This window comes from Eubalaena glacialis, chromosome 9 (assembly GCF_028564815.1).
Source record: "Eubalaena glacialis isolate mEubGla1 chromosome 9, mEubGla1.1.hap2.+ XY, whole genome shotgun sequence".
Classification (NCBI taxonomy): Eukaryota; Metazoa; Chordata; class Mammalia; order Artiodactyla; family Balaenidae; genus Eubalaena; species Eubalaena glacialis.
Window position 1 is genome coordinate 34,441,027 of NC_083724.1, and position 17,362 is coordinate 34,458,388.

General features: G+C 49.2%; 1 protein-coding gene across 1 annotated transcript in view; it reads left to right on the forward strand.

Annotated features, from left to right (window-relative positions):
* The window catches only part of GABBR2 (gamma-aminobutyric acid type B receptor subunit 2), a 360,010-nt gene that overhangs the window by 158,721 nt on the left and 183,927 nt on the right, over positions 1-17,362 (forward strand). The window lies entirely within an intron of this gene.

Below are 17,362 nucleotides of genomic sequence, written 5' to 3' on the forward strand. Positions count from 1 at the left end.
AAACATGGTGTTGCCAGTCTTGGAGCAGTGAGTGCCATCCCTTTCCAGGGGCTCATCATCTGGCATCATAAGCCATAGCCTGGACTCCAGCAATATTGATGGATTTTCCCCACATCCTCCTTTCTGTGCCAAAGTTATGACCTTCAAAAAGAAACAGAGAAGAACTGTCCTCCTGCCCCCAGGTCCTCAGTCTTCTTCCAAAGCCTTGTGTTGCACTAGAGCCATTTTGGATTCCTTCTGGCACACCCAGGCCCTCCCGCATGAATCAGCAGACGTGGGCAGCAGGCAGTGGGGGAGGGGGTGACAGAGGCCCCCATCACCGCTTGGCTGGCCGCCCCAGGAAGACAGCACATCACACAGCACATCACACAATTTGCCATATCAAGTCTGGGAACAGCTGCCTGCCTACCCTTGTCGGGGAGTCACCAAGCACTACACATCTGCTCCTTCCGGGGACAGTACAAAGATTCCTCCCACCATGGGTGCCTGTGAATTCCCTTTGGGGTTTCGTGGGGTGCAGAATAACATTCTCCTGCAGAAAGCCCAAAGTAGCCAGCCTTTGTGAGAAGATGCACCCATCGGGGTTTAGTTCCAGTGGCACCAGCAGCCCTTCCCTCCCTTCTCCCAACCTCAGTATCACCTTGATACTAAACACTGCCATTGACTGAACCTCAGCCATGGTAGACACAGCATGTATCAGCTTATTTTAACCTTTGTAACAACCTTAAGTGTTCCCTTGCTGGCCCGAGGTGGCCCAGCGTGGGGCAGAGCCAGCATTCTAGTCTGCAACTGCCTGATTTCAGTTTGTACTCTTTCCTCTCTCCCACTGCCTTCCTAGAGGGGAAAAAAGAACCACAGGCTCTCTGTTGTGGGTTCAGAGCTGGGGTCTGCCACTGTGGGCCAGTAGGCCAAATCCAGCCCCCTGCTTTGTAAATAAAGGTTTATTGGAACACAGCCATGACCATTCATTTGCTCATGCAATGTTAAGGCAGAGTTGAGTAGTTGTGACAGAGATGGTATGGCCTGCAAAGCCTAAAATATGTATTATCTGGCCCTTTCCAGAAAATATTTGCTGACCGTAGTTTACAGCAGGGCTGTGGAAAGAGATAGACTGAAGTTAAATCAAAGGCTTATTACTTCCCAGCTGTGTGACCTTGGACAACTGACTGAACATCGCCGAGTCTCATTTTACTTACCCATAAGCTGATCATAATTTTACCTTTTGGGCTTATTCCAGTGGTCAAGAGGAGTGAGATGACATGTATGAGGGACTCTGCATGTGATGGGCACTCAGTAAACATGAGCTGTCATTGTTACCTTTCTCACGTATCACAGATGTGCAGCCTTTTCCACTTTTGCTCTGTGGCTTCCTTTCTAGAGCATTCTGATATTTCTGCCTAAGAACCCTTCAACTTCTCTAATACCCTACAGCACAAACGAAGCACAGGTGCTTCCTGAGCCTTCTTTTCAGAACACTGGGCAGCAGGCATAAGTGATGCTCACCGCAGGCAGATGAATGGAGTGTCCTGTTGGCCTCATTCATTCATTCAGCCAGTGGTGACTGAGCCAGACCATTATGCTGGAATCTATCAGGGACTCAGACAGAGCCTCACACCCTATAGGAGCTCTCAGCCCAGGAGCAGCTGGACAGGTTAATTGCCATGACAATAACCATAACCACAGTGCGTCCGGATTCTGGTCCCCTTTGGAAAATTCCCCTCTGCGGAGTGGATACCTGTTCCCCGGAATCTGGATACTGCCCTAGGAAGGTACATTATAAAAACTGCTTAGCTAAGCACAGCTTCAAGCCCCACTCCAGGGCTGTTGGCCTGCTCAGCACTTTGATGCAGTGTCCACCTCCGGACATGGTCGGCTCACCGGACCCGCCAGCTCCCTCCCAGGACACATACTCAGCACCTCTCCAGGCTGGGGCTGGCTCCTCGGGCTCCAGGCCAGGGCAAGGGCAGACTGTCTTTCCTGACCTTGGAGGAGCTGTTGACAGCTTAGCTCCTCTCCATCAGTCCCTGAGACTGTGGCGTTCTCCCCTAGCTGCCTCACTAAGGCCAAGGGCACATCGTGCTATGTGCTCTTGTGGAGGTGTGGATGACCTGAGGAACTTCCCAGTTCCTCCAGAACAGGGCCAAGAAAGTGTGGGCCTGGGAGGGAGGAGCAGAGAATGCAGGCGTTCAGAGGGGTGAGCACAGCTCATTGGAAAATCCAAGGACTTCATGGGGGAGAGGCTATTTGCAGTGGGGCTTAAATAGTGAGGAAGTACTTTGGACAGGACCAGGGGAGTCAACCATGGCAAATGCAGCACTGGGGACTAGCAACAGTGGGAGTCGGGACCACCGCTGTGCCCTGGAGGACAAGGGGAGGGAGCAGTGTTACTGGAGCTGGGAGGAGGGGCTGCTTGGCAAGGGCTGTAACTAAGCCAGGGAGCAGGTGGGGAGAAACACCCTGAGCTCTTTCTCTTTCTACCCTTGACCCTTGCCAGGGCCTCCCATTGGCCTTCTGAACCCTGCCAGGACCTCCCATTAGCCCTCTGACTCCTGCCAGGGCCTCCTATTGGCCAAGCCTACCTGAAAGTCACAGGACAAGGGAGCTCAAGTGATGCCATACATAAAAGTCAAATTCCAGAAGTACAGTAGCAGAGGGCAGGCTGGAGGGTGTGGGTGATGGCAGCCAACACAAGAAATTATACTAGTTGGGCTAGTGTATTGGGAATATGGGTAATTGTATCACTTTCCCCCTTTTCTCAGACTTTCAGTGAAGTTTAGAAATTACTTGGACAAGTTCAAAGTCTTTGAGTCAAAAGGATGCAACTTGTCTGAGCTGATATGAGGTCCTACACAGAAAAACCCCAAAGCAAGCAGCTGTCCGTGAGATCTCAGCACAGGAGGTATCTTCATCTAAGGACAGAGGGGCAAACCACTGGTTTGGGCTGAGCCAAGGCACACATGGGTGAGCCTGGCCTAGGTCAGGTTCCCCAGAAAGGTATGCTGAGATGTGCGGGAGGTTTATTGGGGAATGCTCACAGCAGGGAGTGAGGTGGAAGAAGAAGTTCAGAGGCCTCAGCCAAGGCTGCGGGGAGCTCTGGAGCTGGGCTGGCCCTTCAGAGATGTCCCAAATCAAGGCAAGAGGCTGGGCTGGTGATTGGGCGTGGGCTGCTCTGGGGAGGGGGTATGAGCTTGGACAAGGCTGCCCCCTTTAGTCAAGGGCAAATCCCAGGGAGACATACAGCTGTGAGTTGTCAGTAGCCACCACTTCCGGCAGCTGGGAGAATGGAAGTTTCCAGGCGTGCACTTTAGTATCCATCACAGGGCCCTTGGGAATAAGGGAGTTTAGACTAAAGGGCCGGTCAGACCAGGGCAGCTAAAAGGGCATCATTGGTCCTCAATCTGGCTGTGTAACCAAGACCCCAGGGTGCTCTATACAAACACAGATTCCTGGCCTCCCTCCCCCTCCTCTCATACCAGAGTCAGAATCGCTCTCTTGGGTGGAACCGAGGAATCTGTATTTCTGCAAAGCTCCCAGGGAGATGCCATGCACAGCAGGCTTGGGAGCCACTGCTCTCAAAATCTCTGCACCCAAGGGTGGTTGATGTGCAGGGTCTGCGAAGCAGCTGCTCTGTGCCAGGCCCTGTGCTTGGTGCTGGACACCGAGGAACGGGGCTGGGCAGTGCCCTCAAGCAGCTCCTCTCTTGTAGGGATTTGGGAAAGGGTCCTGGAGGGCTGCAGCTGGTGGCTTTTTGCAGGGTTACTGTTCTGTTGCTGCTGTTAAAGACATGGCTTTGGGCAACATTTGGGAGGCAGGAAACTATGTTTGAATCCAGCTCTGCCCCTAGACAGCTGTGTGATTTGGGCAAGTCCCTACCCCTCCCAGGACCTCAGTTTCCCCCACTGTCCAATGGGGGCTGGTGGGTTGGTGTAGAAGCCGGGCCCGTTCTGAGCTCGACCCCTCTCTCAGAGGGGTGGGGAGTGGGCCTGAGGGTGGCAGCGCCAACTCTGCCCACTGGACACAAGGCTCCCTTTGCAGTGACCTTGGGGCCAGAGCTGAAGTGCATCTTGGGCATCTGCCCATCTCCTCATCATTTTCACCTTCTGATCTTGATGCACCGCTCCCTGGATGTGCCCAGCTCTGCCCTCTTCTCTCTCCCGAATATTCTGGTTGCTTGATTTATGTCCCACATGGGCACATGAAGAGGCCCCAACATAGTTTCAACCCTCCAGGTCTCCCAATCTTGGGGGAGACACTCAAGTAACCAAGCCCTTCTTGGGTCCTGTCACTGTGGGTCCCAGCACTGTGGGGTCAGTGCTGCCCCCCAGCCCCTCCTCTCTTCTTCCTCCACCCAACCCTCCTGGATTCTGGAGGCAGAGAAACACAAGTTTGAATCTCAGCCCTCTGGCTTACTAATTGTAAGGCCTGGGGTAAGTCACTTAACCTTTCAGGACCCTCATCTGTTTGAGTTTTTTTTACATTCTTTTTTTAATATTTTCTATTATAGTTTATCACAGGTTATTGAATATAGTTCCCTGTGCTATACATTAGGACCTTGTTGTTTATACATTCTAAATGTAATAGTGAGAGGATGAAATTCACTCCAGGGTGATCCTGCCATGCCCCCTACAGCCTGCTTGCTCCCTGAAGGCTTTAAGTGAGGGGTGGGAGGAAGGGCCGAGGAAGAGTGGAGGGAAGAGAGGCAGGCTCTGGGGAGCTGTTTGCACCTATGTCTTCACTTCCTCGCCCCACCTACACCCCAAATCTGCAGTCCTGGAGGAAGAAGGGAGTTCGGGTAGGCAAAGAAGGAGGGCTTCAAATGCTAGGCTCTAGGTAGGATGTCCAGGCAGAACACTGGAGTGGAGGACAAAGAGCCTACTTTGGAATATAGAACTGCAGAGAAAGCTGCGCATAAAAAAGGCAGTGACGCCCCAGGGTCTCTGAGAGGAGTCCTTTAAGCTCTACCATGAAGTGAGAGGGTGGACGCTTGGATCCAGTTGCTTATCCAGCTTATGGAGCTGCCTGAAATGGTCCTGTTCCTGCAGGGGTGAACATGTGCCTCCTGGGCTGCCCTCAGCAAATGTCCCTCCTAACTGGGGTACAGGCTTGAGAATCCCAGACCTTCCTCGGGGATCCAGCAGTCTCTTCTGCCCCTCCATCTGATGCCTGAATCCCTTCCATAGCAACCCCACCTCTGCTTGCACACCTGCAGTGGCGCAGAGCTCACTCCAGTGTGGGGGAGGCCCTTCTATCCTTGGCTTGCTCTCTTGTTAGAAAGTTCTGCCTCTGAGGGAGCTGAAATCTATTTCCTGGTGGCTTCCCCCTCTGGTCCTGACCCTTCCCCTGAGGCCCAGATGCCACGCTGTTCCCCTAGACTCAGTGACAGCTTCTTGGGATGTGCGGGTGGGGTGTCCCACAGACCTGGACCTCCTGTCCACCTGGCTCCCTCCCATCCCCCCATACCCTGAGTGACGGGGAGCAGGGATGGGGCTCAGGAAACAGGAGAAGGATTCTGCGTTCTGCATTCTTTAGTGCTCACACGTGTGAGTTCTCTAATATCCCTCCTCTATTTTGGTGTCAGAGGCGCACTTTGCATCTCGTTGATTTCCTGTAGAGGTTTGTGTTCATCATCTTAACTGGATAATATTCCTGTTTTATTAATATCCAAATCTTTCTGTAAATATTGGTTTGGTCTCAGGAGTCTGCTGCAATTAAAGCCATAGGCACTTTGTCACAGGAAAGCAACAAGGTTCTGAAGGCTAATTTCATTCCCCAAAAACTCAGTGTGGCCTGACTTCACTGACCACCCACAGAGTGGTGAGCTCCTTGGAACTGTTAACAGAGGGAAGACTGCTGGCTGGGGAGTGCAAAGTGGGGTGTTGTGCATGATCCAAGCAGAGGGCCTGGGCCTGGTCCCCTTTCCTCAGGCAGCCCTGTGCTGGGCTCCGGGGTCTCAGATGGAGGGTATGTAGACTCTCAGGACAGTCTCTGTTTTAGCCAGGGAGAGTGGCCTTGAGCACAGGACTGTGGAGTTTAGAGGAGGGGTCACCACTAGCTTGGGAAGGAGGGAAAGTTTTCTGTGTGGGGGGGTGTTTGAGGATGTGCAGGATCTCAAGGCCAAAGCTTATTATGTGAGTTTTCTATTCTGTTGGAACAAATCGTCACAAACTTTGTGGCTTAAAATAGCACATTTGTTATCTTATGGTACTAGAGCTCAGAAGTTTAGAATCTGTCTCCCTGAGCCAAAATCAAGGTGTCAGCAGGACTGGTTCCTTCTGGAGACTATGGGAGAATCTGTTTCCTTGCCTTTTCCAGCTTCTAGAAACCGCCTGCTTTTCTTGGCTCTTGGCCCTGTCCTCCATCTTCAAAGCCAGCAGTGTGGTTTCTTCAAACAAATCTCTGTCATCATTCTTTCTTGGGCTCTGACTCTCCTACCTCACTCTTTCCCTTATAAAAACACCTCTGATCACCTTGGGCCCTCCTAGGTAATCCAGGATGGTTTCCTTATCTCAAGATCCTTCACTTAAACTCATCTGCAAAGTCCCCTTTGCCACGTAAGGTAGTGCATTCCAGGGATAAGGAGGTGGACATCTTGCAGGGCGGCGGGGAGACATAGATTATTCTGTTCATCACACTTAAGATTCTTCAGAATTTCTAAAATTGTGAAAGGCTGGCTGATGGGAACAGGGATTTGAGAGCCAGAGAACCCTAGTTCCTCTGAGTCATCTGTCCCTCCCCATGCAGTTGGATGCAGGGTGTGTACCTGCCCTATAGCATGTAGCTCTGGAAGATGGGCCCCTGAGCAGCAAATGGTGGGCAAGGGAGGAGGGGACTGTGGCCCGTGGGATTTCCCACCCCTCCCTTTGAAGGACTGCCATATAGGGTGATGGTGGTGAGGGCTGCAAAGGAGGAGGCAGCTGTCTTGGGTGGGTCCTGGGTGTGGGGGCCTGTTGCTCAGGCCAGCTCTGCCTGTTGGGATCTCTGTTTCCAGCCACCATGGCTCATCATACACCTACCAGCAGGTGGGAGCTGTTGTAAGGGCTTGATGTGAGTATCTGGGCAGAGCTCAGGTCACAGGTCCCCACAGCCCTGTTCCTAAGTAATGGCGGGACGGAAACAGTCCCAGGGAACGCTATGTGCCCTCAGGCCCCACGGGTCCCCCCAGGAGAGCACCACAGCACCATGCCCAGGGCTGGTCCCCATGTCAGCTGGCTGTGTCTTCAGGCAGAGGCGTGCGGTCCAGCCCCTGTGCATTTGCCTCATCCCTGCAAGACCATCTCAAGACATAGCGTAAACTCCCGGGCTCAGAATATCTACATGATAGCCTAGATGGACACGGTGTACATTCGCTCTTTCTCTCATTCATCTCATAGCTTTGAGCACCTACTGCATGCCAGGCACGATGCTGGACCCTGGAACTAAAACAAAGCCCTCCCCTTTGCAGGACTGCCACGTTAGTTAGGGAGGGGATGTGATAGCCCTGGTGCTTGTGCTCAGCTCTGCGAACCAGCACAAAGTCAGCGACCTGGACTTCTGAGCCCTCCACTGAGGCTCATGAGGCTGGCGGCCCCCCCACGGGGCCATGTCTCATGACACTGCCACTCATGGTCCCCTACTTGTTTTTTTTAATTTATTTATTTTTGGCTGCATTGGGTCTTCGTTGCTGCACGCGGGCTTTCTCTAGTTGCGGCGAATGGGGGCTACTCTTCACTGCAGTGTGGGAGCTTCTCATTGCGGTGGCTTCTCTTGTTGCAGAGCAGAGGCTCTAGGTGTGCGGGCTTCAGTAGTTGTGGCACATGGGCTCAGTAGTTGTGGCTCGCGGGCTTAGTTGCTCCACGGCATGTGGGATCTTCCTGGACCAGGGCTCGAACCTGTGTCCCCTGCATTGGCAGGCAGATTCTTAGCCACTGCCCAACCGGGAACTCCCCCACCCCACCCCCGCACACACACACACACACACACACACACACACACACACACACACACACTTGTTTTTCTGCTCTTGGTAACTCTGGGGAAGTGAGAAAAACCATTTTTCTTTGGGACAGACAAGTGACCATTGAGTAGAGGGAAACCAGATTCCCTTCGGGAAAACTCAGCCTGTGATGTGAGGGTGTAAACAGGACAGTAAGCCAGGGCTTAACCATGGGAATGTGGTTTGAACCAACAAGTTGCCAGGTCTCAGGAGGCCCCAGATGTGTTAGTTTCCTGGGGCTGCTGTAACAAGGCACCACAAACTGTGGCTGAAAGCAACAGAAATTCATTCTCTTACAGTTCTGGAGGCCAGAGTTCTGAAATCAAGGTATCAGCGAGGCCATGCTCTCTCTGAAAGGCTCTAAGGAGAGAATCCTTCCTTACCTCTTCCAGCTTCTGGTGGGTCCAGGTGTTCCTTGGCTTGTAGCCACATCACTCCTGTCTCTGCCTCTGTCTTCACGTTGCCTTCTCCCTTATGCCTCTGTGTCCCAAATCTCCCTCTGCCTTTCTCTTATAAGGACACTTATCATTGGATTTAGGGCCCATCCAGGTAATCCAGGATGATTCTTAAATTAATTACATCTACAAAGACCCTTTTTCTAAATAAGGTCACATCCATAGGTTCTGATGGTTAGGACTTGGACATACCTTTTTGGTGGTCACCATCTAACCCACTGGGTCTGCAGTGTGAACATGCAAATGTCACGGTGCCTGTGCAAGTATCACATATGAGCAGTAAATCTAATACATGTTCACTTATGTATTTACCCTTTTTTAAAAGTTTCAGTTATACTCAACTCCAACTATAGGTTAAAATTATTTGTAGAAATCTGAAAATTAGATGGCTCCATTTTTCAAAAGGAACAATTTCTTCAACGAGTGCTCATCAGGTTTAGAAAGGTAGAAATATAACCACATGGATACATTTCTCTGGGACTCAAACTGCATGCCTCATATCTTTGAAAAACTTCAGAGCTGCAGAGGACTGCTTTAGCAACTCTAAAATTCAAAAAGGCAAAGAGTGGGGGCAAGTGGGATTTTGAAACATACTCTCCTAGAACCACAAACACTGGCGGTGGAAGAAAAATCCCCTCTCCAGCATCCCGACCAGCTTCTACTTGCACACCTCTGATGACAGGGAGCTCACTACCAAATTTGCCTACCCCATCATTAGAACGTTCATTTTGGCTTTAAGCCAAAATCTGCTTTCCTGACCCATCTACCTATTGGCCCCACCTCCAACACAGGGGTGCCCAGAACCAGGTGCCCTCCGTTCCACATGACAGCCCTTCAGTGTTTGAAGTCGGCCATCACTTCCTGTCTTGGTCTACTCTTCTCCAGGCTAATTTTTTAATTAGCTTAAATTAATGGTGGTTCCTGGGGAGCTCCAGCCCCAGTAAAAGTGACCTGAATTATTCAAAGATTTGAGTGTTTTAAATGCCTGTTTATCCTAATTAGCATCTTAACTACAGCAGTGCCCTCTGCCTCTAATGAGCCACATTTTAACATGTTCCATATTTTAATGGATTTTCCTTGAATGAACCGTTTAATCAAGTGAAGACACATTTCATGAATGAATAGAAGTAAATCTATAATTATACGCTTTAGTCAGGTAAGAGGAGTGACACTTCAGCACAATCTAGGGCTATATATAGCAAGTGTATTTGAATGACAAAGTAGGTTATCTCGGCTTCCATAGGAGAGCTGGGAATTCGCTTTGCTCTCAAGTTCATTTTGTAACCTAATTAGAATTTTCAAAGAGTTGTAAAGTGCATGTGGTGCAGACCTGGTTCTCCCCATCTTTACCTGGATCTCCGCCTTTCTGGATGATTCCTCAGCTGGCGCAGTGGCCACCTTAGGGAAGGTGTCTGGGGAACTACTGGCCACAGAAGCCAAGTGTCCTGGGGTCTCTGATAGTCCCCGCGGCCTCGCCTCCCCTTTGCATTTCACTTGCTCCATCAGAGCCTTCCCCGCCTGGGACGTGTGGTCCGAATGTGAGAAATTACAGCTGTAATAATCCTCTGCTCCTCCTTTTCTTACTGTCTGTCTCTCCATCATTCCCTTCTCCTTGCTTTCCTTCTCACCATTCTCCCTTCTGACATGGTCAGGATCTGCTCGTGGTGCTGGGGGCCAGGAGTAGAAGGATCTGGGGATTAAAGATGAGACATAACTGTTGATTGGGGTAGGAGAGAAGTCCCAGCTGTAAAGGAAGATGGTGCCCAGAACCTGGAGAAGGTAGGAGTAGGTGACTTGGGGGTCTTTTTGGAAGCTGGCAACCTAGCTGTGAGCCTGGCAGTTCTGTGGCTTTTACCCCTTCATTTGTGGTTCTCAACTTTAGCTACATGTTGGAATCACCTGGAGACCTCTAAAAGTGCTGATGCCTGAGTCCTATCTCAGGGACTGTAATTGGTTTAGGATGCAGCCAGGGCATCAGTAGTTTTTAAAGACTCCCAGGTGATTCTAACATGCAGCCACAGTCAACATCTTGAAAATACCTCATGAAAGACCCTGGCCATAGCACCCAGCTAAGTCACTCCCACAGTCCTGGTCCATGGAAACTGTGTGAGATAATAACCATTTCTTGTTTTAAGCCACTAAGTTGTGGGATAATTTGTTACACAGCAATAGATGACTAATACAGATTATTAGTTACCCCAAATATATCCCCAAGTGGGTCAGTTCATGTCACCTCCACCACCATCTACTCATCCAGCCTCCAGAATCTCTCATGTGGATGGTTCTGTAGCTGCCTCAATGGCCTTCCTGTTGCCTCATGCACCTGCCCTCATTGGTCCCATAGCAGCCTGAGTCTTGGTTTTAAAACACAGTTCTAATCATGCCACCCTCTCCCTGGAACCTTGTGAAGGCTTCCCACTGTTCTTAGGCTCAAGACCAGGATCTTTCCTGTGAATTATGAGGCTCTCATGGTCTTCTCCTGTCCACCTCTTCTTTCTCATTTCATTCCAACAGCTTTCCCCCAACCCCTGCCCATGCTGTGCTTCAGACCAGCACAGCTCTTCTAGTTTTCCTACCAGCTCTCTCCCACTGTAGGACCTTTGCAATGTGTTGCTCCTCAGCCTGGAATCCTTCTCTCTGCCCTACCTTCTGGCCTAGATCTGACTTCTCTATGTTAGCCTCTCCTGGAAGCATGCCCCTGAACTTGACCACCTTGTCTTGTAGGTACCAGGGTAATTATCTGATTAATGTCTCTCACCCCCTCTAGATAGAGACCCAAGAATGGATTTGCTCTCCATCAGAACCCTAGTATTATTTCACATGGTGCCTGGAACAGAAGAGATGTCAATATTATGAATGAATAAATGAATGAATGAATGAGAGAGACTGGGAAGAACAAACAGGGCCCCATTCTGGAATGACCAGGCACTAGGTAGCTGTTCAAAAAGGGACTCAAGCCCAGAGGCCAGGGAGTGACTGGACAAGAGACAGAATTCCAGCCCCAGGAATGAAGCAGGAGCCCTGATTGAAAGCCTGAGGTCTAAGAAGGCCCCTTGCCAGGCTGGCAGGAGGCTGAAACCCCTGGCCTCATGACCTCAGGCTCCTTACATTACCTTGCTGGAGAAAGGGGAGTTCCAAGGCTGAGGTGGGGGATCTCACCTCAGGGAGAGAGTTAATTGGCCGTACCTGTGGGCAGCAGAAAGTTGCAGGGGGACAGGAACCTGGCAGGGCATGCAGATGTGGTCCTGGGACCCTGAAGCAGGGACAGCATGGGTAGAAAGAACAGTCTGACCCACATGGCAGTTATTCAGGGTGGGACACAATGCTGTTATTTCATAAGCCCAGTCACTGGGTGATTTCCGGAGAGGGAGAAGCATCTGGGCAGCTGGGGTGTGTGAGTGGAGAGGTGCAGCCTTCAGAGCAGGGAGGAGACCTGCCGGTGGAGTGGCACTGTGACCTGCTCAGAGGTGGTGACAAGCCTCCCTGGTAGAACAGGGTGGACCCACATTATGCTTAAAATGGGTCACATGGACTCAGTTATGCTAAGCCAGAAAATTCTCCCGAAGAGTCTGTTCACCTATACTCTTTTCCTAATTCCATTAGCTTCGTGTCTTTTCCTCTGATCCCCTTTTCCTTCTCCAGCCTGTCCGCTTCTCCCCCTACATCTCACAGGACCAGCTGTGTATCCCCAATGCCGAGCCTGTGGATGGGGGCTGTGCGCTCAGTTGGAGGAGCGAGGCCATTGTGATGCCTTCATTGGAGTGTCAAGTCCCTGTCACCCCTTCTCCTACAGCCCGTGAACTAGCTGGGAGGGAAGGTCGTGTATAGACCCACTGGGCCCGCAGTTTAGACAGCTGATCTGACCTGATAGCATTTTCTGCCACTCAGCCTGAGCAGGACGGTCCTCCCAGCTCTGAGCTTTCCCCCAAAGCCACTGATTCTGCCTGGCTCTTGACTTCTTTCAGGACGTTGAACTTCCCTAGAGCTTGGAGTCTAAGTGTTAAAATTCTTGGATTTGGATCTTTGATTCCCAAGGCTGCACTGGGAATTGGTGTCACCAATTGGTGTCACTCCTCACCACTCCTGAGGAGTCACTGGTGTCACCCCTTGTGACCTTTATACTCCCAACACCCCCGCCACCATGTCCATGGTCTTCTAAAGGGTTCTTGGTCCCTGTCGTAGCCACACCTCTCTCCTCTGAGCCTGAGCCACTTTGTCACAATCCCTGATAAATGCACCCAGAACTGAGCCCAGCACTCCAGGTGTGCTCTGAGGTGGGCAGAGCAGAGGGTGATTGTCCTCTCCACGTTCTAGATGTGATACCTTTTTAAATGTGAATCCCAGTCCTGCTCACCCTTTTGGTAATTGCCTTCCTCAGGTCCAAACATTGTGGTCCCCTAATCAAGCGGAAAATATCCAAGCCATAGAAAGCATTTTTTCATACCATTATCAATGGTTTGCTTAAAACTTGTCCTGCCTTCTTTAGGACAGTGGTCCTCAAACTTGAACATATATCAGAATCACCTGGAGGGCTGACTAAAACACAGATTGCTGGACCCCACCCCAGAGTGTCTGACCCAGTAGGTCTGAGGTGGGCCCGAGAATTTGCATTTCTAACAAGTTCCCTCAGGTGATGCTGGTGTTACTGGTCCAGGGGGAACACTTTGAGAACCACTGCTTTAGGGACTCGCTTTCTGGTGTGACTTCGCATCCACAGTCCATACCAGTTCTTGGGGGAAAAATCAACAGCTGTTGCCTCCAAGCCTATTTTCGATTATTTATTCCTAGAGCTCTGACCCACTGGTTCTCCCTGGTGCCGAGTGAGCTGTGCTCCTTTCAGATTTGCTCCGATGGTCAGGGCTGGGATTCATTGCTCCAGAAGCAGGGAGAGTTCTTCCCTTAGGCAATCTCAGCCCTGTGAGCTGGCCCCGAGGACCCAGCTTTTAAGGACTCAACCCGTCCTAATCTCCCTTCTAGCAGCACTCAGGGCCCCGCTCATGGTCTTCCTCACTCCACTGGCAGCCCTGACCCTCCCTTCTAGGTGATGGGGCAGCCTTCTTCTCTGTCCCTTCCCTGCCCATCAGCACCCATCTCTCCCCCTTCCTCCCAGGATGGCCAGGGCCTTTCAGCAAATCAGACTCCTGATGGCTGCCTCCCTGCGCCCCATATGCAGATTAGGCCCCCAGTGGGACTCTGGCTATACTTGAGTGTGTGTGTATGTGTGAATGTATTCTATTTTCTTGAGAATTAAGTGTCACTCCTTTCCAGGAAGAACATATTTCTGCTTTTATAGTGGAGGTGAGTAAAAAATAGGATTCAGTTTGCTGAAATGCGGTTTTTAGCAAGCTGATAAAAGATATTGGCCCTGTAAAACAGGAGATACCTGCAGTACCAGAATGAAAAAAAAAAAAAGGTGTTTTTTTTCTAACTTACTTAATAGTCTTTAACCAGTGCAACGAATGATCCTTCTAGCCACACGTAAGAGTGTGGATTTTTTTCCTTGTGAGGTAGATCAATTGCATTATTTCTTTAACATGCTTTGGTTATTTTAAAATATCATTTATTACTGTTTTTTTCCATTTGCTTTCCCTAAAAAAGTCCATTAGAATAAATGCTCAAGCTGAGCAGACTTCTTTGTGCTGAAATTATGATCAGTGAGTGCCTAATGTCACCAACCATCTGTTCTGACCTGTTCTGGCTCATAAGCCTTAGGAACTGTCCACATCTGGCAGGATCCAGAAGAGCCAGCCTGGGACCATTCAGAGAGCACTGGCCTGGGAGTCACACCTCAGTTTCCTCATTTGTGAAATTAGGGGCAGAATGAGGTAACCTCTAGGGTGTTTTGGTTTTGTTTGTTTCGAGTTCTGACTGCCTGTAAAATATTTTTTCTGCCATTAATTATATACAGCTCTCATGCACACACTTACTCACAGATAGATACTCCAAGCCACTGACAGCCTTGATGCTGCGTCTTATGCCTGGAAATGATCATTCCAGCTTTTAAGCAGCGTAAAGAACTTTAGAATTTCCAAAGCCATTCCACATCCTCGGTGTTTTTGCTGGGCCCTGTAAGTTACATGCTGTATTGCCCCCATTTTATAGGTGAAAAGACTGAGACTCAAGAGAGTTCGAGTAGTTTCCCTAGCTTTGGGTGGCATGGACGTGGAGAGCCGCGGCTCGACTGTGCATGCCTTGGTAGTCTGTGAATTGGCTGTGTTGCCTTCCAGCAGGGCCGAGTTTGCACATTTCTGTGTTTAATAATTGTTGTTGCTCCACAGCACCCTCATGACACACAAAACTAATAATGGAACCCCACCTGCATCCAAAAAGGATTTTAGGGACTTCCCTGGTGGCGCAGTGGTTGGGAACCCACCTGCCAATGCAGGGGACACGGGTTCGAGCCCTGGTCCAGGAAGATCCCACATGCCGCGGAGCAACTAAGCCCGTGTGCCACAGCTGCTGAGCCTGCGCTCTAGAGCCCACGAGCCACAACTACTGAGCCCGTGCACCACAACTACTGAAACCCGCACGCCTAGAGCCCGTGCTCTGCAACAAGAGAAGCCACCGCAGTGAGAGGCCCACGCACTGCAATGAAGAGTAGCCCCTGCTCACCGCAACTAGAGAAAACCCGCATGCAGCAACGAAGACCCAACGCAACCAAAAATAAATAAATAAATAAATAAAATTTATTTAAAAAAAAAAGCAAAAAGGATTTGACGCAGCAGAAATGAACTGTAATGGCAAAGTCAACTTTGTTTTCAAGCAACTAGCTCCCAATCTTCCATCAAAATAGAGGTAAAAACTAAGGATGGACAAGGTTCACCCTGACTGCGGCAGTGTCATTCTTTTTACAAAACATTTATTGCAAAGTATTTCGAGCATTCAGAAAAGCACAGAACACCAAACACCCATGGACTAGCCACCCAGAATTAATGTGTTCACATTTTGCTCTATTTGCGTAATATTTCTTTTAAAGAAATGAAATACAGCAGTTCCCACTGAAACCCCCTTTGTTCCCCTTCTATGGTGGTGGCTTCCCAGTGACCATCCTGTGACATGCAGGGCCAAATTATTCAAAACATTTTGATACATACATTGGGAGGATCCACCACTTGTTGAAACAAGAAGTGCTTTTTTTTTTTATCATGGTAAAATGTACATAACATCAAATTTACCATTTTAACCATTTTTAAATTTACGTTACAGAGGCATTAAGTACCTTCATATTGTTATGCAAGAGGCACCACCAGCCATCTCCAGAACTTTCCATCATCCCAAACAGAAACTCTGTACCCATAACTCTTCATTCCCCCATCCCCCAGCCCCTAGGAGCTACTGTTCTCCTTTATGTCTCTATGAATTTGACTACTCTAGGTACCTCATCTAGGTGGAATCTTACAATATTTGTCCTTTCGCATCTGACTTATTTCACTTAGGATAATGTCTTCAAGGTTCATCCATGTTGTAGCATGTATCAAAATTTCATTCCTTTTTAAGGCGGAATAATATTCCATTGTATGTATAAACCACAACTTGTTTATCCATTCATCTGTTGATGGACATTTGGGTTGCTTCCACCTTTTGCTCTTGTGAATAATGCTGCTACGCACATGAGTGTCCAAATATCTCTTTGAGTCCCTGCTTTCAATTCTTTTGGGTATATACCCAGAAGTAGAATTGCTGGATCGTATTACCATATGATGGGTAATTTTAACAGTGCACAAAGGTTCCAATTTATCCCCATCCTTATCAACACTTGCTGGGTTTTGGTTTTTGATAATAGCCATCTTAATGGGTAGGAACAAGAAGTGCTCTTAAAGATCATCTTCTCTTGAAGAGGAGGAGACTGAAGCCCTAAGAGGGAAAGGGTCACACAGAGAGGCCGAGGTCACAAGCAACTCAGTGCCAGAGCAAGACCTGGAACTTGGGTCCCAAAACTCCCACCTGGTTCTTTCTACTAAAACACACAGTCTCGTTTTCATGGCTTTATGTCAGAGGGTATACAGTCATGGACATGGGCCAGATACAGATTTCAGATTTATTTGTTTTGGTCCTAACTTTGTTTTTTAAAAAAAATTGAAAATAATATCAACATTTTAAAATGTGGGAGATCCTGTATTTTAAAAATCTAGGGACTTCCCTGGCCGTCCAGTGGTTAAGATTCCTTGCTTCCATTGCAGGGGGCACAGGTTCAAGCCATGGTTGGGGAACTAAGATCCCGCATACTGTGCAGCGTGGCCAAAAAATAAATAAATAAAAATAAAAATCTGGATTTCTGATTTCACCCCCCCAAAATCAGAAGGTCTGGTGACTCTGGACCAACATTCTGGCATAGCATGTTTGGAGCTGAGCAGCAAGTGCCATCTTTAGGTGAGGCATATAGTCACCAGTTTGCCACAGTCCCCACCACTCCCCAGTATCCTTCCACACAGGCTGCTTCACACATTGGCTAGTCCGTGTGAACACTGGAGTTTGCGGCTTTCTGCTTTCCAAGCACATAGATGTTAGTCATTCTCTGTGTCAGCAGACACATAGTTATGTTTAACATCTCAGGGTGATTCCATACCCCCTTACTCTCTCCTCTGTTTTACTTTGTCTATATGAATATCTCAGCTATTTCTTCACCCTAGAAATGAAGTAATATTGCAAATAAATAATGCAAAATATAAATAAAGAAGTATTTGAATAGTCTGATTTGGAGACAGCGTGATGTACTTAACTAATCTGATTTGGAGATAGTATGAAACACCAGCATGAAAGTCCAGAGACTTGGATGCTTGTCTTAATTCTTCCAGGAAATTCCTGGGCAACTTTAGTAAGCCCCTTCCCTGTCTGGCCTCCTTATGCCTATGTGTCAGGTGTGGAGTGGGACTGGGAGATCTCCAAGGCCCCAGGGGGCACTCTAGTTTTTAATGAAGATAAAACCCACTCCTTT